The sequence below is a fragment of the Lytechinus pictus genome, chromosome 9 (assembly GCF_037042905.1).
Source record: "Lytechinus pictus isolate F3 Inbred chromosome 9, Lp3.0, whole genome shotgun sequence".
Taxonomy (NCBI): Eukaryota; Metazoa; Echinodermata; class Echinoidea; order Temnopleuroida; family Toxopneustidae; genus Lytechinus; species Lytechinus pictus.
This window is the reverse complement of record NC_087253.1, coordinates 21248403-21275456: the sequence shown is the minus strand read 5'-3', so window position 1 is coordinate 21275456 and position 27054 is coordinate 21248403. Positions and strand designations below refer to the sequence as shown.

Here is a 27054-nt window from a genome sequence, read left to right as displayed (position 1 = left end):
TGCCCCATTTATTTTGAAACCTTAATAATAATTTGCTGAAAGATGGTTTTGTACCCCCCCCCCTTCCATATATCTTTATTCCCATTATGTTGAACCTTTTCGATTTTTTGTTCAGCAGGACCGTTTTTTCCTCTTTATATTCTACTTGTAAACGCTTCCTTACACACACACTCAACTTATAATTTCTCTTATTTTGGAATCATTATTGTTCATTGAAATTATTATGGTTAATCGAAATTAGTATTGTAAATTAGAATCATTATTTTTGTAAATTTGAATTATCACTGTATATTTGAATTATTATGGTTAAATTGAATGTTTATGTGCAATTTATATGTTTTTTATTGTAAATTCAATGTCAATTCAGCCTTCGTAGCTGCTAAATTGAATAAAATATATCTTGAATCTTGAATCTTGAATATTGGCCGTGCGCCTCTACTGGCTATAGACAGGATTTTGGAATTTGGAGGTGGCAATATGATCTTGCAAAGTGTACCAACCAACACACAACTCAAAGGGCGCAGAGCACGCTCCCTAAATATATACACAAAGACATCTCTCGGCATGCCCATCTCTCTCTCTCTCGATCAGTATAGTCACGTATTGTATTACCGGACACTATTATGATTCCGGACGCGCACATTACTGCGTTCGAAAACAATTTCGTACCGTAAGACTTCCGCAATTCAATTTCACAGAGCAAAACATAGAACAAGATTGCAAACACAAGGCGAAAAAAATCCAACTTTTACCTTATTTATCTCTAAAATGACAGAAAATGCTTAAATATCATATAACATAGTTTCGCATTAACAATTGATATACATGTATTTTCTAACGGAAATATGGGCCTGATTTGCCGAATTTCAATCTTGTTCACTCCTTCGATCGAATGATGAGGTATGGTGTATTGTGGGTGATCGTCGACGGCTAGTTCTCAAGGTACCCGTGCGCGAGATTTACCGTGAGTAGAGCCGTCGATCGGCAGCGCATCGATAGAACTTGATGAGCGTCACGATACGAACGCGAGCATATTATTATTGGAAAGTGCCATGGAACATGCAGCTAACAAGACAAAATAAAATAAGTTATCAAACACGAATTTATTACCAACATCTGCTCAGATTCGATATAAAAAAAGCAAATAATACTTAAGAATTTACTCATGATATGATATAAGAAAAAAATCACACACATTTGCTCTTACATCATTATAATCAAGGAAATCTTTACCCGTCCAGCGCGCGTCCGGAATCATGATGTAATTTGTCGCGCACGAAAATAATTGTTTTTCGTGGAGGGGTATGTGGCAAGTGTGATGCAAAGAAAATGGTTGGTTGGTAAATATAAAATAATTTTATTATATTCATAATTTTCATAATATTTGGAATAGCAAGTGTGAATTTTTCTTGATTGTATTTCCTCTAGTTGTCATTTTTAAAGCACTGAAATAAAGGTGTCCGGCAATAGGATACACTGCCATACTTCAACTTAGTTCAAGATCATTGTCTTTGTTTGACTTTGTCTTTGCTGTGATTAAAACTTGGATTCATGTAAAGTAAAACATCGTAAATCATAAGAAAGGAAGAAGTCTTAGGTAGAAATCAATTATCAACATTGTTGCTATGATCACTTAATGGTGAGGTTCTAACTTCTGATACCCCACCACTCACACGTATTGCGAGGTTAGTATCACACGTATTGCGAGGTTAGTATTAGTATACTAACCTCGCACCACGAACCGCGTTTGGCAGTGGATTTCTAACTAGTGGGTCGCGCGTGCTGGGATCTCACTTCTTGGGTCCACAACACACGACTTCTATGGCTTGATTTTTCTGTGCGCGGTGGCATGTAATGAACCCTTGGGTGATACCCCACTGCCTGCTGACATGGCCGAGGCCGAGTCAAGCTAAAAAAAATCAAATTTCACCAGATGATGAAGAACGAACAGATTGAAAGAGGAATGTAAATCTGGGCTTAACTGCAGAATACCCCGACACTGCTCACTACCCAATCGTTGGTCAGCCAACACAACGATGTCAAGACCTATAGCTATATACTAATTCAATGGTATATAGCCTAGATATATCCATACTATTATATACGTACATGCATTACTGGTACTACTACTACTACTATACTACGTACGTATGACGGTACGTACGAGCAATGCATCCAGGCCATACGTAATGACCTTTGCCCTTTGACTACTACTAGAGCTATAATTAAACATCGTTGGGTGCGCTGCTAGCCAACGACCCACGTTGTGACGGTACGGACGGTGCAATATAATATTCAAAACATCGCTAGCCAACGACCAACGATGTGACGGTGCCATGTAACATTTAAAACATCGTTGGCTAACCAACGACCCACGATGTGAAGGTGCAATAGTACAAGATTAATACACTCTTTTAAATTACCTACTACTACTAGCTATTGCTATACATCGTTGGGTGCGCCGCTAGCCAACGAACAACGATGTGACCGTGCAATGCAACATTCAAAACATCGTTGGCAAGCGTTTCAAAGTATGGTTTCACAAAACAGTTTAATATATGCATATCCTGGTTAGTGAGGTGATCGATGTCATTCACTCTCTATTTCTTTTGTATTTTTTATACATGAAATATTTTCATTTTTTCTTCATTAAAATATGAAATAAAGTTTTAATTCCCATTGAAGGAATTCAATGGGAATTGAATTCAATGGGAATTGAATTCAATTAGGGTTAGGGTTAGGGTTAGGGTTAGGGTTTAGGGTTAGGGTTAGGGTTAGGGTTAGGGTTAGGGTTAGGGTTAGGGTTAGGGTTTAGGGTTAGGGTTAGGGTTTAGGGTTAGGGTTAGGGTTAGGGTTAGGGTTAGGGTTAGGGTTTAGGGTTAGGGTTAGGGTTAGGGTTAGGGTTAGGGTTAGGGTTAGGGTTTAGGGTTAGGGTTAGGGTTTAGGGTTAGGGTTAGGGTTAGGGTTAGGGTTAGGGTTAGGGTTAGGGTTAGGGTTAGGTTTAGGGTTAGGGTTAGGGTTAGGGTTATATTCACATCGTTGGCATCGCCGGCAATGTTGGCCTCTACAACAGGCATATTCACATCGTTGGCATCGCCGGCAATGTTGGCCTATGTAAGATACATTCACATCGTTGGCACTGTTGGCATCTACTACAGGCACCAACACATCGTTGGCATCGCGGGCGCTGTTGGTATATACATACTAAACATACATTCACATCGTTGGCATCGCCGGCAAAGTTGGCCTATACTTACTAAAGATACATTCACATCGTTGGCATCGCCGGCAATGTTGGCCTCTACTACAGGCATATTCACATCGTTGGCATCGCCGGCAATGTTGGCCTCTACTACAGGCATATTCACATCGTTGGCATCGCCGGCAATGTTGGCCTATGTAAGATACATTCACATCGTTGGCACTGTTGGCATCTACTACAGGCACCAACACATCGTTGGCATCGCGGGCGCTGTTGGTATATACATACTAAACATACGTTCACATCGTTGGCATCGCCGGCAAAGTTGGCCTATACTTACTAAAGATACATTCACATCGTTGGCATCGATGGCAAGGTCGGCCTGTACTACAGACACCAACACATCGTTGGCATCCTGGCCGGCGCTGTTGGCCTATACGTACTAAAGATACATTTACATTGTTGGCATCGTTGGCACTGTTGGCATCTACTACAGGCACCAACACATCGTTGGCATCGCGGGCGCTGTTGGCCTATACCTACTAAAGATACATTCACATCGTTGGCATCGAGGGCAATGTTGGCCTTTACAGTACAGACACCAACACATCGTTGGCATCGCGGGCAATGTTGGTCTACATAGGAAACTACAGATATGATCGCATCGTTGGCATCGCGGGCACTGTTGGCATGTACTACAGACACCAACACATCGTTGCCATGGCGGGCAATGTTGGTTTACATAGGCAACTACAGATATGATCGCATCGTTGGCATCGCCGGCAATGTTGGCCTCTACTACAGGCATATTCACATCGTTGGCATCGCCGGCAATGTTGGCCTATGTAAGATACATTCACATCGTTGGCACTGTTGGCATCTACTACAGGCACCAACACATCGTTGGCATTGTTGGCACTGTTGGCATCTACTACAGGCACCAACACAACGTTGGCATCGCGGGCGCTGTTGGCCTATACATACAAAAGATACATTCACATCGTTGGCATCGATGGCAAGGTTGGCCTGTACTACAGACACCAACACATCGTAATTGGCATCCTGGCCGGCGCTGTTGGCCTATACGTACTAAAGATACATTTACATTGTTGGCATTGTTGGCACTGTTGGCATCTACTACAGGCACCAACACAACGTTGGCATCGCGGGCGCTGTTGGCCTATACATACAAAAGATACATTCACATCGTTGGCATCGCGGGCAAGGTTGGCCTATACTACAGACACCAACACATCGTTGGCATCCTGGCCGGCGCTGTTGGCCTATACGTACTAAAGATACATTTACATTGTTGGCATCGTTGGCACTGTTGGCATCTACTACAGGCACCAACACATCGTTGGCATCGCGGGCGCTGTTGGCCTATACCTACTAAAGATACATTCACATCGTTGGCATCGAGGGCAATGTTGGCCTGTACAGTACAGACACCAACACATCGTTGGCATCGCGGGCAATGTTGGTCTACATAGGAAACTACAGATATGATCGCATCGTTGGCATCGCGGGCACTGTTGGCATGTACTACAGACACCAACACATCGTTGCCATGGCGGGCAATGTTGGTTTACATAGGCAACTACAGATATGATCGCATCGTTGGCATCGAGGGCAATGTTGGCCTGTACTACAGACACCAACACATCGTTGGCATCGCGGGCAATGTTGGTCTACACATACTACGGAAATATACACATCGTTGGCATCGCGGACACTGTTGGTCTACATACTACAGAACACAGATATAGATCGTTGGCATCGAGGGCAGTGTTGGCCTGTACCGACTACAGACACCAACACACCGCTACCATCGCGGACTGTGTTGGCCTACACGTACTACGAAAATATACACATCGTTGGCATCGCGGGCAATGTCGGCCTACATACTACAGATGCACACAGATATATATATAGATCGTTGGCATCGCGGGCAGTGTTGGCCTGTACTACGGACAGTATGGTAGGGGGTCCTAAAGCTACGCGGGTCCTAAAGCTACGCACCACTTATCGCGCATGCAGTTTTTAATGGCAAATGCGCACTCTGTGTGTGGAACTGTGACTGCAGTGTGACGAATGATTCCTAATCATTTTTTTCTACAGAGGCTGCAGTAAATCTCTAAATGCAGAGAAAACCAAAAACTTTTTGGAATTTTGGAGTTATATTCACTTAAATTTCATTTTATCCTATAATATTATGAATGTATTCTAGAAATTGAGGCACAGGAAATACTATTTTTTTACATGATAAATCGAGTACGTAGCTTTAGGACCCCTTCTACATCGGGTGGCGAAATCAAGAGGTGTTCGGATAACACGGCGGGATTTTCGTATTAGGGAGTTTTGCGATATTTTCTTCTTGGTTAATGATCTTTAGAATGTTTGCCACAAATTAGTGAAAGATATTTGTTGAAATATTAAAATTGGGATAGTTTTTATTGTTTGAAAACAATGTGCGTAGCTTTAGGTCCCCCCATCATACATCGTTGTGCGTTGGCTCTCCAACGATAAGGTAACGCAGTGTCCGGGTATTCTGCAGTTGTTCCTAAATCTGCATTTTTTATGCTATGCTACAAAACACAGACATCATCCCATTACTACTAGTCCTATCCAACTTACAGGCTCCGAATGCAGAGTAAAGGGTCTTTTTTACGAGGGAGATACATTTTTTATCAAAAGCCCCTACCAATATTTACTACGGTCCCACACGTATTATTTCGCGTAAGTTCATTTCACATCGACACATCGCGATCCGATTTTGCAAGACAAGCTTTGATAAATTCAACTCACCAAAACATTCTGGTGTCAAAGAAACATTCCTCTTATCACAATAACTTGTGGCAACCCTTGGACGAAGATTTGAAGACAATATTGCGCCTATTCGTCTCGATAAACCGCTCCGCAATGCGGAGGCTCCAACACTCGCCATCTTTAATTCTAGCCTGGATGGATCGCGAGGACGCGAGCTCGATCGATCGAGCGATCGTACCGTTTCGTACGGGAGTAGTCGGGGCACGGGGGGGGGGTACTGGTGAGTAATAGGGAATATATCACCAAATAACAACACCCTATCAACAACAACAATAAAATGAACCCCGAGACCAAGAATTTTAATTCAATTTTTTTTTCCGGTTTGAAATTAGGTTACGGGGGGGGGGGTGTTGCTAAATATGGGGACAGCTGTTATAAAACTAGGGGCGGAAAAATGGAACTTGTTCCCACGAAATAAGTTTACTTATTTTGTTCCCTAAACTTTTTCGCAAATTCCCTTGACTTATAGTTACAAGTCGAGCTGGGAAGTCAAGGGACCAAGGTGCAGCTATAGTATATAGGAACAAATAATTTTATAAGTCGAATGAACGAGCTATTAACCAGGGGCGGATCCAGCTTTTTATAAAGGGGGGGGTTGGGGTGGTATACGAGGGAGCGTAGCGACCGAGTCCAAGCGAGCGGAGCGAGCGAGGGGGGAGGGTGTGGGAGGGGAGTGTCCCCCCTCCCACAGTAGGGAAAATTTTTGAAAATCTGTGTGTGAAAATGGCGTTTTCTTGCTTTACAAGTTTAAAAAAAAAGATAAGATTTAAAAAAATGGTCCCCGGATTTTTTTTGGGGGGGGGTTGCAACCCCCCCAACCCCCCCTCTAGATCCGCTTCTGTTAACTCTGGGAAGAACGAATTAAAAAGAACCATGTTATGTCAGCTTATAGGGGCTATCTATCTATATACCCGTGTCATTCACATGATAAAAAACTGGTCGTATGAAAAGTGTTAATTCAAGACCCTAACAGAAATTTACTTTTGAACTATACAATAGGACAGTTGTCACTGTGGCAGGTATCCTGCCAAATAACCATGCTCCAATAAATTTGCAAATCAATTACTGATTTATCATTTTTTTTCATTAATATTTTTTCATTTTATTTATTTTATTTTATTTATTTATTTTTATTATTTTTGTTGTTGTTTTTGTTGTTGCGGTATGGTTTCCCCGTCCTGCATGGGCATCTTTCTCTTCATCTATCTCTATTTTTAATATATTCCCCCCCCCCCCCACCCCTTTAAATTCTATGACTATAACTTGAATTATACATGCAATATCAAATGTAGATATATTTTTCTCCAATGATTGAACATTTAATTCAATTCCTCATGGAACATTAAATAGGGGATGCGCTTTACGGGTAGGAGTGCAGGGTGCATGAACCCCTCCCCCTATCATTTTCAATTAGAGAAAAGGAGAGAAAGAAAGAGGAAGGAAGAAGAAAAAATTAGTATAAAATAAAGAGGTATTGGTCTTGTAACTGTAATTTCTTTTTCTATACCCCTGTGATTAAAGTGAGAAGCCTGGGGAGTGTTTCGTCAACATTTTCATCCGACAAGTCGTTAGATCTGACATCTTTCTCTGATGTTGATTGGCTGAGAGGTACTGTTGCTATGGTAACTGTCGGATAAAATGGGACTTGTCGGACGTTTTATCCGACAGTTACCATAGCAACAGTACCTCTCAGCCAATCAGAATCAAGGAAAGATGTCAGATCTGACAACTTGTCAGACAAAAATGTTAATGAAACGGTCCCCAGGGGGGCGTTTCATCAATATTTTCGTCCGACAAGTTGTCAGATCTGACAACTTTCCTGGATTCTGATTGGTTGAGAAGCACTGTTACTATAGTAACTGTCGGATAAAACAGGACTTGTCGGATAAAACGTCCGACAAGTCCTTTCATGAAACGCTCCCCAGATCTTACCACTCCATTTCCCTCCAAATCACCCTGACACTTGCCCTGACACCACCCGTGGGGTTCGTTTTCATTAAACTTGTCACTTGTTTAAGCGTGACTTTGCAAAATACCATTCATGTGGACCTATACTATGAGTCTATATATGAGATTTTTACAAGAACTATAATTATCATGTTTATGTTGCTTTGTTTAATGATAATGGTAAACCAATTTAGAAATATGAAAATATTTTCAATAAATCAATTGCTTTCATTGGTCACCTTCCTTATCAGCAGTGCTTCCAAACAAAGTTAGTAACTTTTAGTTTCACGTATTGGCTTCAGTGATAACAAAGCAAATCAAGTTATTTTTATCAAAAGCCTCAATTTGTCAACGACCCTTCGTCTTTGTCAGGAGTAAATGAAAATGATCAGATCAATCGTTGTCAATTACTCCTGACAAAGACCGTGAAGGATCGTCGAAAATTTGTAATGTTGGTGTTCCACCCCCATCCGGCCCCATCGGTCAAGCATTTTTCTTCACTTTTTTTTATGGTGGTGGTGGTGGGGGTGCATGCATGACCGGTAATACTCTAAAAAAGAAGAAGAAGAAGAAGAAAACAATTAGGCACCTAGCTCCAATTAGCATTCTGGATTCCGGCCGGGATGACTTTTTTTTTTTGATTGGAGGAAAGTTTTTGATTGGAGAGTGGACCTGCAAATTGCGTAGACGTTTGATTTTTTTTTCAGTTGTCAAATGATTTATGTCCCCCGATAAGGTTTTCCAGGTACTTGGTTCACTTACTCCCTTCCCATTATATAGCCCCCATAGTCCCCCGGTATTTTTCAATTCGTCTAATGCCAATTCGTCCAATTAACTCGTCTACTATCATGTGGTCTAACATCAGTTCGTCCACTATCCAGATTATCTAATTACAATTTCGTCTACTCACCATTTCGTCTTATAACCAGTTGGTCCAATAGCCATAAATCCATATGCCATTTGGTCTAATTGGGCGAAAGGAATGAAAATAAATTTTTTTTAGACCCGACTGGTTATGAGACGAAATGGTCATAGATGAAATGGTGATTAGACGAAGTGATGATTGGACCAACTGGTTATTGGACCAAATGGTTGTTAGACGAAATTTTGATGGACAGAATGGCATTAGACTAAATGAAGCCAGAAGGTAGACCATGTGTTGAATGTACGAGTTGGCTGTAGGCGAAATGGCAATTTACCAACAAAATAAGGATACGCTGTATGGTATTTCAACATGTGATGGCGCTAGACCACTTGATGCCAGCGAGCTACTCGTTTGTTTACTAATCATCATACCGCAAACACTTTCGTGACCTCTTCCAAGGCTCTAATATGATAAACTTGTTATTACTGTTAGCAACTATGGAAAGTGTTGGGAGCAGCATACATTTGTTCTATAATACCCAGACATGATTTTTAATGATTTTTGTTTTGAGTTTCCTATTTGATCATAATGTATTACATTATAAAAATAATTTTCAGTGAAAAGAAATACATGCCAATGATAATGATAATAATGATACACTGATAAAAATCATAATATGCATTTGTATTCCAAGTTGTACAAGAAAAAAGAAAGAGTTTGGAATTTTATTGGCCTTTTATATTCTTTATATTCTTTATTCATCTACATTTTCATTGTATGATTGTATCTTATTTATATGTCCATTGTAAAATATGTATATGTTCTTTTTATCGTTGCAGGGCCTCTTTGTAAATCAGTTCTATAACTGAAAGGGCTACCCTGCATAAATAAAACTGAAATAAATAAATACATCCTTATATACATGTAGTATGTTGTCCTTTTCCACTTTGTTGATATGCCCTCCCCCCCCCCACACCCTTGAAACTTGAAAAATAATTCCTAGTTTCAACAGCTTCAAAGCTATCCTGGGATAAAAACATTCTGTGTATCAGTGCGAGGCGACATGGGGAAATAATTTTAAATTTCTGTCATATACAGTAAAATTTAATGCAGTTATCACCTCTCATTGGAATATAATTATAATGTGCCCAGTGGGCCGAGTACTGAAGCTTTGAACCTCGATCACATTTTCATGAATGTTGTCAGGTGTCCCATACCATTCAGGCAACCACCATAAGAAGCAAGCAAATCAAATCAATTAAAACAAATAAATTTTCTGATTATCATCCAAACACAGAAAAATACAACAAGAAATAATAAAAAGATATTTGATAACATTCAATATGGAACATGTCAAGTTCTATTTACAAAATATAAATAATTGCATAAGATTTTTTCATGTGTACATAGCAGTTACAAAACAAATGAAATAACAATCATTATTATGAAACTTGCAAAGCTTGATTTACAGGTGTGTTCCTGTGTTTGCAAATCTAACATGTAAATTACAATACTTACCAAAATTTTATCTAATAATTATAACTTTGTATTATAAATGCAAGGTATGTTTCACTCATGATATTAAAGGGGGTACAATTTTTGCGTTTCATAATGCAAATCAAATCAAATCAAATCAAAGATTGAATAAAAAATCCCCCTTACATTTGATTTTAATCAATAACATAATAAACTATGCCTGTGCAAGCAAATTTCAAGAAAAAGACACCTAAATCTCATTTATTTTTGTATTTTATTTTTGGTGATTAAGAGATGAGTAGATCATTGAAATGCATGCTGTTTTATAAACATACATTAAAATAAACAAAATAAAAATTTACCAGGAAAGAAGAAAATCTGACATATCCTGAATTTAGACTACTAGACTGAAATATGGAGCTGAGGAGAGAAGTCACAGCAACACCCATTGTAAATTCATTGTGGGGAATTTCCGATTTTCTTTCTACTAATTGTCTCCTTCTTACGCAATGATCACGGATATTTTCAAAAGCAACTCATGTGAATTAACGATTTTGATATGTTTCCCTTCAATATGGTCGAGCGAATGTGGTACGTTTTGTTGTGTTTGATCAGCAATTCGCAACTTTTATTGCCGATACACTCGTTCACTCTACGGGACGGGTCGGGCATACACGCCCGTGTTGTAGGCAATAGCAATGGCTCAACTGTACACATAGTGCTGCAACGTTCGACTGTGGACACTGTCGCAGGGAAAGTGTGCCCGACGGGATTTTATGAGCATTCCCGCCGCCCTGCCCGCAGGACTGGGAGGTCAGCGGCCGCTGCTATTGTCGGGCGGAGTGGGCCTAGGAGATCTTCAAACAGTGGAAGTAGAAAACCCAATGAAAATGAAGATGATATTGTACCGCTGAAATTATGCGTAGCTTGCACTGTTTGCAGACAGGATCAGACAACGAAACAACCTTGCACGCCAACACAGGACACAATTTGCCAACAATGTGGAATAAACACGGATACCGGTCCCTGCGTTCATTATGACCAAGTCGACATCAATCTTGCCACTACTCCACCGAGGAATGATAAACCATCAAACGTCCAAGTAACGCTTGATTTTTCGAAACCAGATGAAGTCGTAGCGGATAAAAGCGGGCATGTACCCGCTCCACAAGATCTGAATGTGAATATTTTGAAAGCGGGGAAGGACGAAAGGAATTCTTGGTATTTTCTAAGTTTATGTGCGTTGATCGGCCTGTTAGTATTCCTGTCTCTTGTTATGGGAGCTTATCTCGTCTCTGTGAAGGTAACGTCATGGTGGCGATATCAACGTCCTATCACTGTTCGAAGGAGAGGTAAATATAGATAGGCCCTATATTTTTTTTTATTTAAAACCATTGAAACAGAAGGCAACAATTTTTGAAAGAAGGGGGCGGGGCCAGGATTGGGTGTAATGTCAAGAAGCCAGCTCAGATCTCTCAATGTAAAGACCATAGTTCTTGGGTATGAAATTTGAATTAACCTATTAAATGAATTGTTACACAGTCATCTTTTTTCAAAATAGTGGAAAAATTATAATACAATAAATACATACAGTACGTTTCAAAGTGCTTTACAAAATGAACATGTACAGTAAAGTACATAATGTACATGTAGGCCTATGATTTTGAACAAATGTAATTTTTTGGTTAATATTGTTTTTGAAAATTATCCCGGGAAGATGACTCACTTGTTCCAAGCTTCTTTTTTCTCCAATCATGACTATGTCATCACCAGGTTTCATCATCATCATCATCATCATCCTGATGATGATCATTATATTCATCTTCATCAATCATCGTCATCGTCGTCATCATCAGCATCATAATCATCATCACCATCATCAATTATCATCATCGTCACTGTCGTCATCATCATAGTCATCATCACCATCATCATCATCACCATCATCATCAACATAACCACAACCATCATCATCACTACCATCACCATCATCATCATCATCATCATTGTCATCATCATAATCATCATAATCATCATCACCATCATTATCATCATCATCATCATCACATCGTCATCATCATCATCACCACCATCATCATCAGCACCATCATTATCATTGTCATCATAATCATCAACATAACCACAACCATCATCATCACTACCATCACCATCATCTTCATCATCATCAATTCATCTCCATCATCATCATCTTCCTCCTCTCACCATCATCATCAATCATCATCATTATTATAATGAAGAATAAAAGGGATGGGCATCAGCATCACCTTCACCATTACTGTATATCACCAGCCTCTGCAACTCTTTGTAAAAAACATAAGATTATCCAAACTGAAAAGTTTACTAACAAATGTACAAAAGTCTTGTGCCAAACAGCCAAAGTGTAAAAAAAAAACCCATGCTGTAGATAGCTCTATATAATGTTTTGTTTGGTCTGGATGCTCTTGTAGGAGATCCCTTTTCATTTACCTGATTCTGAAAGAAAGACAAACAAATTACTTTTGAAAATGTAATTCATGGAAATGCCTACAGGGAATAATTTTCCTGGTACTGGACTATTTACTGTATGTACCTACATGTAGTATAAAGATCACAATTTGCTTCATTTGCTTTTAAAGGACAAGTCCACCCCAACAAAAAAGTTTGAATTAAAAGAGAAAAATTCAACAAGCATAACACTGAATATTTCATCAAAATTGGATGTAAAATAAGAAAGTTATGACATTTTAAAGTTTCACTTAATTTCACAAAACAGTTATATGCACATCTTGGTCGGTATGCAAATGAGGAGACTGATGACGTCATCCACTCACTATTTCTTCTGTAATTTATTATATGAAATATTCTGATTTTCTCCCCATTGTCAAGTGAAACAAGGATTAGTTCCTCCCTGAACATGTGGAATTAGCATTGTTTTACTGGTTCAGTCAGGTTTTAGTCCTCATTGTCAAATCTGTAAAAAATGAAATATTGTATAATTCAAACAATAAAAAACAAAAGAAATAGTGCGTGATGGACATCATCGACTGACTCATTTGCATGTCACTGAGTTGTGCATCACTGTTTTGTGAAAAATAAGCGAAACTTTAAAATGCCATAACTTTCTTATTTTTACATCCGATTTTTGATGAAATTTTCAGCTTTATGCTAGTTTGATTTTTCTTTATTCAAATCAACATTTTTCTGGGGTGGACTTGACCTTTAATATGACAATAAAGTTTCGCTTATTTTTCACAAAGCAGTCATACATAATTCAGTGATATGCAAATGAGAGAGTCGATGATGTCCCTCACTCACTACCGTATTTCTTTTCTTTTTGTTGTTTGAATTCTACAATATTTCAATTTTTACAATTATACAATAATCATAATGACTCTCTTGTTTTTACCACAAAATTTTACACATGTTCAGGGAGGAATAAAACTTTGTTTCATACATGTATGGCAATGAGGAGAAAAATTAGAATATTACATGTTTAATTAATGAAAAATGAAAAGTGAGTGGATGATGTCATCAGTCTCCTCATTTGCATACTGACCAGGATGTGAATCTATTTTGTGAAATTAAGCGAAACTTAAAAATGTCATGACTTTCTTTTATATATCATTCGACCGATGAAATTTTCAGTGTTATGCTTGTTTGATTTTTTTACTTTTTATTCAACCCAACTTTTTGTTGGGGTGGACTTGTCCTTTAACTTTGGACTTTACATGTAGGTGGTGTTTACTTGCCATTTAGCCCCACCTACATTACAGTTACATGTACAGTATAGTAACCTGTGAGAAAATGGTAATGGATTTACATGTAGGCCTACTATAGGGCTATTCCACGGTTACTCACGTTACATTTGGAGACACCTTGACTCATACTTGGAGCTGTAACTCCATTATTATTGATAGGAACTAAACATCTCTTTATCACAACATAGTACGCAGTCTGACTATCCTTTGTATAAAAACAAAACTTGGGAAATTTCATTATGCTCCTGGCAAATCTTTGAAATGTGTCGGTTACTCATGTTACATGATTTGGACATGTATAAAATGAAAAGTGGACATAAGTTAAAAGTGTCCTCATGCAAGGCTTTTATGAAAGTTGATTTTATCCATTTCAAAGAAGTATACTACGGAGACAAATTTGTATATAATTAAAAAAATAAAGAACACCTGTATGGTTTTTACAAGTGGTTACTCACGTTACGGTTCAGATGGGCTATATGTACAAAGACACATTGAGCTCATGTCCACCAACCTATGGAATTGCCCTATACAGTAAATGTTTTTTTTACATGTTATTGTTAGCTATCCCATGGATCTACATGGCTATCCACAAATATTAGAGCTTTTTCTATATCTGTTGATCAGCTTTGTACAGTTTGTACAAACTGTTTTCATTTTTCTCTACTATAGTACCCTTTACATCTGTTGACTGTGTGTACATGCACATGGAGCGGAAAATATTTTTATTTGAAATAATGTGATTGCTATCAGTAGTAGATGTAGATGTTTTGATAGTCTTGATCTCAGCTGTCAAAATCTCCCATCTCCAATTGATGAAAGGATACAGCAGCTGTATGTACATCCCATGTGTGTATTCACCACATGTACAATGTATGTAGCATTAGCATGAAACAATGTACTTTAATACAGCATGAAGAATTACAGATACTGTAACATCTCTTGGCATGCTGAAATTGCTTGTGTATGGAGATCGTAATGCAATAAAGTTGGATTATTCATTGATGTTTTTTATGATAAATATGTCATGATGTTCTCGATTGTATAGTACAAAGCCCTACACGATGTTAAACTTTATTTTAGGGAAGAGATTATACAAATGTTGTAGGGCGTAATTCTTCTGCTGGGGATCAACATGTTCATGGACAATGTCCCTTTGATGTGTGTGTGTGTGTGTGGGGGGGGGGGGGTTGAAGGATTGAATAACAAAAATTGTAGCCTACATAATTAATGTACATTGTAGGTTATTCCTTTTCCTAAAATTTTCCTATGAATTATTTTTAAAAAAGAAATTGGGCTGTAGCACCAGAACGGAATATTAGGAATGAGAGGAAAATAATTTGTGGCAAGAGCAAACATTTCAGTTCACAAGAAAAAAGATCACAGGAAATTCACTCTATAAAAGGGCACCCCCTCCCCACCAAAAAAGAGAGAGAGAGAGAAATAGGGGCCTTCAGAAAAAATAGAAGTTCACAATACATACATTGGTGTACAGGCTGTAAGCCTACATGTAGCCAGCAGTGATCTAGTTTTCTTTGCAAATTGATTTTGAGAAGGCTTCAAATCAGTCGCAAACAACAAATGAAATATAATTTGAAGTCATACATGTAGGCCTACATGTACTTGTACAGCGTATGGCCTGGATTTAAACTTTAATCATAGTCCATGCATAAAAGTACAAATATTGAAGGGTAAATATTTGTGGGGAATGGGGGTTCCATCAGTGTTGAATGGTATGAAATTATGAATAACTCCCTTTATATGTCTTTTTCATTTTTTTCTTACAGTATTTCATGTACATGTACATGTATGTGTGTTAGGTGAAAGCTAATTCATCATCATCTCTTAAAAAAAAATTCCAATGTAAAAGTGCCCTTTTATACTCTATGTACAGTATACATGTACATGCACTGATGAAAATGCACATACAGTATAGTACTACATTGTAGAATCATTTCACTAAAAATTTTATTTTTAATATGGGCACTCCTTTGATAGTTAATAATTCATTGCGAGTCAAGCTTGAATAGATTTAAGTGAGTCCAATGACAAATGGACAAATATGTTAATTGCATTCCATTTTAATCAAATGGAGCAAAAAGTATGTACAGTATTTGTATTCAGTACATGATGATACGTGCATGTGGCATTTCTCCTTGAACTTTCCTTTTTTTTAACAAAAATATTTACAAACTAGTCATGCATGGCTTTGAAAATAATTGTTTAAAAGATACCTACATATATGTACATGTAGGTTCTTATTATGTGAATTAAAAGAGTATTAAAGAGCTACATGTATATTCCATGAGATGTCTCTGAAATTTATGCCCTCAGTCATATTCAAAACAACAAAGCTTCAACAATTTGGGTGTACATGTAGTCCCACACATGTACATTTTAATCGGTGTGTAGTGCATTTGACCGACAATGGAATTGAGTCAACACACCTTTTTTTATTAAAAGTTCTACACTGTACAAGTAATTTGCTGATTAATTCCATTGTTTTTAAATTGCAAACTGCCATTTTTTATCTGGGCTGCAGACAGTTTTCTATGACCGGTGGGATTTTTTTTTTTTTTTTTTTTGCAGAGACGAGTGGACCAATAAAGAAGTGTCACCAAAGATCATGGTGATGATACGTACCAGTTTTTAACTTTATTAATTAGTTTAATATTTCCTTGACTATAAAAGCTTTCACCACTTGTAGATGGAAAAGAGATTTGCGAACAGGATTTCTCAAATTTCTTGCCTGATTTCAATCAGCTTGTATTGGTCACCTGATGTTAAATTTCATAATGGCAAAATTTATTCAATAGCCCTCATCTTTGTTTTTACACATGTGTCCTCGACATCAGGACATGCATGTACAGTAAACTGGTAGGCCGATAGTGATGCACTTTTGGAGGATTTGTACCAAAACTAAAAATAGGCATCAAAATTGAAATCTTGTCACCTCATTCTTTTCCGTCATCCCAAACCTGTACGGTACTCCCACTTGTAGATTTACTCTTCCATCTCTATGTCAACGACCACGTTCTCAAAATGTCACGTACTCCCACGCTCGGCATAGCGCATGTGTATTTCCCTGGTCAAATTCTGGTTTTGGCGGAGTGTGTTTACATCCGAGGAAGATAAAGTCGTGTTTAACTGTCACACTGGTACTAGTCTCTTTCAAGGCATAATGGAATATTGTTTATAAGTTGTTATTGAGTGATGGGACACGCTTTGACCAGAAAGCGGGTCTTGATACAAGGCTAGCCCAATTAAAAGAAAGAAGGAAAAAAATGAATTGATAAAATGAAATTAAAATTATTTTTAAAAGCTGTGGCATGAATACTCCATTCTGACTGGTTGCAATCAAGACCAAGGAAAGAGTTCATGTTTATAAAAGCTGTTTTTTTTTATAAGAAGATGGACCTGTAGACTGTAGTTAGATTGTAGTCCACTTTTTTTGAGTGAATGGTGTGCATAGCAAACTAATGAAATTGAAATTGAATTGAAAAATGTACATGTGTGAGATGCCCATTTGGCATGGTATACAGTTTGGGGGGTGGCTATTATCTTCATGGGGGGGGGGGGGGGGGGTCATTGCCTTGTTTTGTCATCTCTTTTTTATAAAACAATGATGCAGAATTACAATGTGCTCCTTGTACATTGTACATGTAGTTAATTTAACATTTAATATTGATTTTTCTCCTGCTCCCAAATTCTTGAAAAAGTGCAAATCAGAGCATCTGAGCACTATACTATGATACCCCGAAAATGTATATTTTTGCTCTTTCTTAGTAGTCTGCAGGCACAGACCCTGATTGAAACTTTGATCAACACAACAAGTGTGTCTCCACGCAAAGACTAGCACATACAAAACTTTTCTGTTTCAATTCCTGAGCGAGACAGCCTTCAGTACACAAGGCATTTTATGAGTTGGCTGCAATTCAGACCCTTTTATACCCAAGTGAAGGGTTTGCACAGCAGACTACTTTCTAGGGTGATACATACTTGTACAAACTCTTTTAAATCCATAATGTTTTCTTTGAAAATCTGTATTACATGCCCTCCTACAGAAAGATGATCTAAATACTGATAGATTTGATAAAAGAGGCATTTTCAGTGAAATACATTATGTAGAAAAGTATAATGGGAAAGTTGTTCACATATATGTGAGATCACACATCTTTTTCGCATTACTACATTACTGTGTCCAATAATGATGTAAACTTCAAATGCTCATTATTCATTCAAGTTTCTCAAACTTTGGTTTACAATCTGTTTCTTTGATTTTTTTTGCACAAGCTATCCTGCTTCAAGGGTTTCATTTTCCTTTAACCCAAGTAAATTTTAGACCAAGTAATGGTTAGAACAAGTGGCAAATTGATTGTAGACAAGACCACGAAGCAAAAAAATGCTTTGTTCGGGTGTATATAATTTTTAATAACATGTACAATAGAGTTGGTCAGTCTGGATTTTGTTACGTGTACGTGTACACACAACAACAACAAAATAAAATCATACTGTACAAAAATTTGGAAGCTACGCTCTGGTATTTTTAGGTTATAGCTTTTAAATTTATACCATTTTGACATGTTTCGCACATACAGTACATGTACAATGTACATTTACATTTGAATGACAATGTGAGTACCGGTATGACATTGGGTGATTTCAAGTCCGGTGTTGGTGTTGAAATTTTGATTGCTTCCCCTTGCTCCAAAACTTACTCAGAGTTTGTAAAACTGATCCAGATCACATTATTGACATCTCAACAACTAGTGAGTGATTTTTCGGGACCATCTTCATTTCATATTTGGTGTTGACCTAACACCAACACCAAAAGGTCAACACTGAACTTGAAATCACCCATTGATGTCATGGATTGGACACCATATCCCAACACTTATAAATACCCACTTAATACCAAACATGTACATGTACATTGTACATGTATATTGTACAACGCCTACTTAGCTTGTTGTACGCGAGCAAATGGGAGGCTGAATGTCAAACATTCGTACCGTTGCACAATAGACGTACCATCCAAAATGTACCGTCCAAAATGTACCGTTGCACGGCTTTAGGAGGTGACGTCACAATACGATTCAATCCATTGCGCTCAGTAAAAATGCAGGTGCAATACGCGTATAGCCTGCTGGCTAAATGCGCAATGCTGCCCGAGGTGTTCGTTCGCTTGTGGGATTTTGCTTTTCGGTTTCCATATTTTTGCTCGCTTTTCATAGATTACTGCAGGAAAAACTCTTTGTTTTTTTCATAAATTCGCTAAACTCCGAGGCGTTGTACAACACAAATAGCGAATATTCTTATTCGTGCAATGGTGCGAGATTTCGCATTCGGTGAAAGAAAGAAACACTATTCAACTCGGCTAACGCCTCGTTGAATAGAGCATCTTTCTTTCACCTCAGGCTCATGCGAAATCTCGCACCATCGCACTCATGCCTATTCGCTATTTGTATACTGTACATATATACCAGTACATCGTACAGTACATGTACATCTCCATACACATGTACATGTAGGCCTACATGTATGCATCTCTAGCATGCATGAGATATAGTGTGCATCATCATCGTATCTCACCGAGCAATTTGTGTGCGAGTAATAGATTTATGCGCCACCGAGTGGCAACACGCTGCCCATTTCACACCAATCTACCTCATTTACATTCCATATTACGCAGTGAGAGCAGAGGCGATTCATCAATCGGTAATAAATAATCCCACATGTAGATGAGCAAAAATCCCGAGGCCTACCCCCCCCCCCCTCTCGCTCTTCCATCCATTCCCCAGTCTCGAAAAGGAGTAAATCATCATAAAATTGTACCCATACAGAGCCAGGGACTTCGGATTTCTGCTTAAACTCTCTTTCTCCATCTTTCTCTCTCTCTCTCACTTGCTCTTCAATCCATCCACCAGTCTCTAGTATTTAGAATCACCAAATTGCACCCATATTTTCAGAGCTGGAGACTTTTAATACAGACTCATTTTCAAACCCTCTTTCTCTGTCTCCATCTCCCTCCCTCTCTCGCTTCCTCTTCAGTCCATCCCACAGTCTCTAGATAGTAAATCATCAAATTGCACTCATATTTTCAGAGCCGGGGACTTACAGACTCATTTTCAAAGCTCGGGGCATTTGGTGCCAACCATATTTCACAGTAATTGTCTTGCAGAGGCCCTTAAATATATGGGAAGTACTTAGGACGGAATACGTGTCTCTCATGCTGTACGAAGGCAATATTAAAAGGCATAGAAAAACAAATTAGTTGTCAATACCATTTTTGTATGAGGAAATAATGCACCAAATGCTATAAAATATAATTTATAAAATATTTTGTTTAGATTTTTTTTCCATTTTTTTATTCACTTCCACATACTTGTAGATCATGTATGCATGCCTTGTACATTTTAGAGTGCTTTGAGAAACTTGTACTGGTACCAGTATGTCAAATGCTCTTAAATTCATAATTCACTCAATAAATCTTTCTCTTTTTTTAAAATAATTGTTTGTATATTTAATGTTATTATTATTTTTTTGTTGTTATTATAATCATTATTATCTTCATCATTAATATTCGTCGTCATCATCATCATCTAATATGAATAAAATGTACATGTAGCCTACAGCTAGGGAGCATATCATTATTAAAGACTTGTTAGACATGATGTCCAATTTTAATGGACAGTTACCATAGTAACAGTGCTTCTCAGCCAATCACATGCAAGGAAAGTTGTCAGATCAGACACTAGTCCAATGTTCAAGAAATATTGATGAAATGCACCCCTATTAAGTAGTACATTCGTTTTATTGTATGCCAATTAATTAAGGACAAAATGCCTCATGGTCATCAATAAATGAAGTAATGTATCTAATCATAATAAATTTGCCTCCTATTTCAGTTCTGCCTTTTAGGGTGGCAAGTTTTGTAAAAACACATGTCCCTAATTGATCAAATTTCTCAATTTATTACAGATGTTTTAACATCTCAAATGGTATTTGAAGAAAATGCATGTTTGCTGTACATGTACTGTACTTTGTATGTACATATTATAATACACATGATTTTATTAAATACATATACATGTACATGTACAGTGTATAATAACTTTGAAAGAATCAGGCTATACCGTGACAAACACACAGATAGAACTGTTTGTGTTAATAACAAATGTCATAATTTTGCCCCTTATAATATTGTACTTTTCTATTTGTGTCGTGTATGTACTACATGTACAGTACCGGTATGTTACACAAGTATACATGTAGGCCTAGTATTGTGTGCCATTCAAAAATTCATTAATAGTGCTCACCTACCCATCGTGCCTCCAAAAATTTATTTTTATTGAAAACAAGCAGTAGCTGCATGTGACCGGGCTTTCAAGGCGATAATATTATTGTTTCTTCTAATAACAGTAGAGCATTTTGTGTTTGTGTGACTTTCATTTCTTCTGAAAACTTTCCCCTGTGGCCAATAAGAATTTGAGAAATATTACCATATTAACTCACTGTATACTGTATGTAGCTCCATGGAAGTACCATGGATCTTTGGAGTAGGGTACATGTATATTTACATGTAGTTACATATACATGTATATGTACACTGTGATCATAGAGCTATTACAGATAGCTCTATGCTGTGATTAATTCTACTGGTAGTATTACCCCTTAATATACTCTTTCAAACAAAATTAGTATTCCAATGTTACATTTTTTTTTTCATGGGCACTATTTTTATGTTTACATACGTTGCTAGATAATCACCTACATGTATACATTCTGCATTGTACATGTTCATGTAAAGGCCTACACATACTACATGTATGGTGAGACTACCACATATCGACCACCTCTTTTGAAATCGACCACCTTGCGCGCGTTAAAATTATTGCGTATTACAAACGAGTAGGCGCAGTGTCCATAGAAACGGTAAGAATCAATTTTACGAGAAAAAAAGAAGCAACAAAAAGTAAAAATTAAGAATTAATCAATATTGTATTGACCAGACCCAAACCCCGCTGAAAAACCAAGAAATCCGATAGGAAACGGCTTTAGAACAAATATCCGTCGTCAATCGTCGAATCATTTGCCGGAGCTCGCAATGGAAGTAGTGAGCCGATCATTTAGCATGTTGACATCATAGAACTGATTTGGAAGAGTCAAAATACTTCGCCACCGCGACAAGAATTGGCCGTAAACTTAGTGTATCACGGGTGGTCGGTTTCAAAAGATGGGTGCAAATGAGCAAATGTAAAATCGTTGTATTCGTTGTTCGTCGATATATACGCGGATTGAATCGGAGTCGCCGTGCGAAACATGGAAATCTGATCTGCTTAATTTTCTGCACAAATGAGACGAAAACTGGGTAAAATTGATGAATATTATCGCAGATACGATGCTTAGAAGATTAGGTGGTCGATAAGGGGTAGTTCCAACCATACATGTATGTATTGTATCCACTCTCTTTCAGAAGAATACATTATACATATACAAGACACTTTCAATTAGGAAAGGAAAAGTGCATTGACACCTGTCAGAGGGTGAGAAAAAAGGAGAGAGAAATGAATTAAAGGGGGGGGGGTTGTGGTGGAGGATGACCTAATTCCCATGGTATGTCATGGCTTCATAAAGGTCCAGTATTAGTAGTCTGCATCGATCCAGCCTCAATTAGAATCCCAGCCTGGGGGAGTATAAACCGGGTCCCTTTTAAAAGCTGTACATTATTTTGTACTTTGTAGCCTAATATTTTATGTACGAATTAAAGCCAAGTAATGGTGTTATACTAGTAATCCATACTAGTAGTAATCCATAGTCTTTACAGTTCAGACTAGTCACATTTACTGTGAATGATTAGGGTCTGTTGTTGGAGACTAATGTGGCATTGTTGTGATAGGATAATGGGCAATGGATGAGTGATGGGACCTTCTTACATTGGTGGTGACACAAGTACTTCATACATGTACATGTAGGCCTGCTGCAATAGAGAATACACAGTGGAAAAAATGTGACCTGAGCTTGGTCCAAATGCAGCCTGCTATAAACAAAAAAGCAGCTGTGCATTTTGCCCATCTATGATAATCTCAGATGAGTCTCCCTGTACATGTACATGTATATTGTACAAGTAGCTGCGATCTTGTGGAATCAGTCTTCATATACAGTATGCCTACATATAGTATACATATACATTTATTCCTGTGTTTAAAGGTCAAGTCCACCCCAACAAAATGTTGATTTGAATCAATAGAGAAAAATCAGACAAGCACAATGCTGAAAATTTCATCAAAATCGGATGTAAAATAAGAAAGTTATGACATTTCAAAGTTTCACTTATTTTTAACAAAATAGTTATATGAACGAGCCAGTTACATCCAAATTAGAGAGTCGATGATGTCACTCACTCACTATTTCTTTTGTTTTTTATTGTTTGAATTATACAATATTTCAATTTTTACGAATTTGACGATTAGGACCTCCTTGCCTGAACCACAAAATGTTAAAATAATGGAATTCCACGTATTCAGGGAGGAATGAAACTTCATTTCACGTGACAATGACGAGAAAATCAAAATATTTCATAATTCATATAATAAAATACAAAAGAAATAGTGAGTGAGTGATGTCATTAGTTCCCTCATTTGCATACTGACCGGGATGTGCAAATAACTCTTTTGTGAAATGAAGCGAAACTTTAAAATGTCATAACTTTCTTATTACATCCGATTTTGATGAAATTTTCAGTGTTATGCTTGTTGAATTTTTCTCTTTTTATTTGAATCAAGTTTTTGTTGGGGTGGACTTGTCCTTTTAATATACATGAATGCCTAATACATGTAGGCCTACATAACTTGTACATTCAATGCAAGTCAGTATATAGGCTTACATGGGTAGAGTGATTACAGGATTTCATTTTTGCAAAGGTGTATTTATGTATGCGATGAACTTTCTCACGAAAAGTAAAGAAGCAAATGGATTTTCTTTTTGCCTCACTGTCTCTGTACGACCTGCAATGTATAGTAGTACAGTCTGGTAATGAAAACTTCTATTGCACAATGCTCTCGACAGTACACTCTTACCCTTTTTACACACGCTAAAATTTCCTTAACCCCGTACTATAGGTGGGGCTAAATTGCCATTTAGCCCCACCTATAGTACGGGGTTAAGCTTAGCCCACTTTCTTTTTACACAGCATTTTTGCAAAGTGGGCTAACCCCACCTTTAGTACGGGATTATTTGGCCCTGCAAAAAAGCAGGGTTATCCCAGCAATTGCGGTGCTAAGAGCGATAGTACGGGGTTAAGATTGCTAGTGTAAAACGAAAGTGGGCTAAGCTTAACCCCGTACTATAGGTGGGGCTAAATGGCAATTTAGCCCCACCTATAGTACGGGGTTAAGGAAATTTTAGCGTGTGTAAAAAGGTACGAGTGAAGTACTTGTACTACGAATGATCGACAAAAACCACTAGTCCGGGGTTAGCGAGTTTCGTGTGTGAAAAGCAAGCATTCCTTATCCGGGGTTAGCGATAACAATTTGGCATGTGTGAAAAGAAAAAAAAATAGTACGGGGTTAAGGATAGTACGGGGTTAGCGATAGTCTGGGGTTAAGAAAATCCTGTGTAAAAAGGGTATATGTACAGTCTTTGTAGTACTGACATATATTACAATATACATGTACATGAAGGTGTACACTCAGTGCTTCCACTCTTTCCGAAATCTAGGAAATTCTGGGAAGTTTTGCTATTTTCCAAGATCATTTCGGGGAGTGAGAAATTCCGGGAAGCTGTCATTTCCAGGAATTAGGCCTATTATTTTCTGAATATTATGTCAAAATCTATCTCAAAATTGGATCTTTGTGATGAAAATGTCCAAAGTTTTGCTAGCTCGCTTCGCTCGCAATTATTTTGCCTGATACACTGTAGTTCGTTATTTCACCCCCTCAAAATCTTTGGCTCATTATGGCACAGGGCCCTATACGTCATCATTTTTGTGTATTACATAGAAGAGAAGTACAATGTATAACATCTTGGAGACAGGACAACATCTGTAAAATTCTGGGATATTTTGTAAAATTCCAGGAAGTTTTGTATTGAAAAGTGGAAGCACTGTGTACATGTACACTGAAGGCCTGTGCTGGCTCCAGTGTGTCCAGCGTTACATAAATTATGAGAAGTCTAGGCCGGAGACTAGTTGAGGAGGCTCGTGTAAATATGACATGTTGGAAGTCAATTTGTGATCACACAGTGCTGTGATTGTACTGTGAATTGAGTTTCAAAGGTTGTCTGCATCTGACATGAGAATGTTTTTAATATACTGTAGCACACTACATGTCAAGTGTGTACAATGTCTGTCTGTTATCAAACTCCATCCCATGAGTAGGCCCTACAGTATATATGATTATAATAATACAGGTATGCACAGGAGAAAAGACTAGTGTTTCACAAAAATATTTTACAAATGACTTTATGAATGAATGGTGAAAGATGCCTGAAATATTTGGTGACATTCCAAAATTCTGACTGTATAATTTCTAATATCATTCATTGTGGCACAAAATGTATCCTATTATAAAAGTACATGTACGTACATTTATGTGTACAAATAAGCCTTCTGTTATTATAGAATAGTTCAATTTTTACAGATTTTACGAGAAGGAACAACTTCACTGAAAAATAAAATTCTAAAACAATGGTATTAATTTCAGCATGTTCAGGGAGGAAAAAAACTTTGTTTCACATGGCAATGAGGAGAAAATTAGAATATTTCACATTTCATATAGGCCTTATAAAATACAAAATAGATAGTGAGTGAGTGATGTCTGTATTCCCTCATTTGCATACCGACTAGGTTGTGAATATAACTGTTTTGCGAAATTAAGGGAATATTAAAAATGTCATATAAATTTTACATCCGATTTTGATGAAATTTTCATTGTCATGCTTGTTGGCTCTTTCTCTTTTTATTCAAATCAACTTTTTGTTGGGGGTGATCTTGACCTTTAAAACAACCCAGATATTATTATTATTATTATTTGTCCTAGATACTGTAGGGACTACTTTATGCATCCCTCCCCCAACAGAAAATTTTGAGAGGGAGTTTCTGTCCAATATTTCTTGCACAACTCAAAGGCCAAACCCTTCCAGTTAAATAGCCTTGTCCTACATGTACAGGTATAATATCCATTGACCTCTGACCTTTGGCTAGCATTCTGCAGGCCTATTGTATATAACTTTGACTGATATCAGAATAATTGTGTGCCTATCACAATCCTCAAATCTAGAATAGAAACATGACCTTCCACACTTTACTTTACAATTACATGGGAGGTAGGCCTGTAGTATGTATGTACAATGAGGAAATAAACCGAGTACTCCAGGCTGAAAAAAATTATGATTTGGACAGATAAGATATTAAAAATCAGACATACAAAAAAAAAAAAAATCAATATCAGGCAACAATAAATATTGTTCAAAAACAATTTTAAAGCTTTGCTTTGTTGAAAGAGTTCTATCTACATGTAGATTATGCTATGAGCAAACTGATAATATCATATTCCCACTTTAGAGTTCTTTTGTAATTTTGAAATTGTATTTATTCTGTCTGCCAAAAATGGGAAAAATGGATTGATAAGTGATTTAATAATGAATAAGATATTGCTGAAATTTATTTTGTGACAAGGGAGACACATCTTTAAATGTTATGAAATCGAATGATTATGATTTCATGTAATAACATTTAAAGAAAAAGGAAAGTGGGGACTGATGAATATTCATGATGGCGTGTATATATTTGTTTTTCAAAAAAATTTGCTGAACTTTAAAATTCACTAGCTTTGTTATTGAAATGATATTTCTCCATATGTATTTTCAAAAGTAAAGTGGTAGTAGGCCTTTAGGTCAGGACCATACCATCTAATTATTTCATTAAAAAATTATTTTATTCTTTTCCTGCCCTCTTTTTTGGAATCTCTCAAAAGAATGAT

The 27054-nt window shown here is 37.4% G+C and overlaps 1 protein-coding gene across 1 annotated transcript in view; it reads right to left on the bottom strand.

Moving 5' to 3' along the window:
* The window catches only part of LOC129268598 (pyruvate dehydrogenase protein X component-like), a 28797-nt gene extending 22629 nt beyond the window's left edge, over positions 1 to 6168 (bottom strand). The window contains exons 1-2 of the mRNA XM_064104916.1: positions 6011 to 6168; positions 1729 to 1909 (exon numbers count right to left, since the gene is read on the bottom strand). The gene's annotated coding sequence lies outside the window, so the exon portion shown is untranslated. The remainder of the gene's footprint in view (positions 1 to 1728; positions 1910 to 6010) is intronic.
* Positions 6169 to 27054: the final 20886 nt, after the last annotated feature.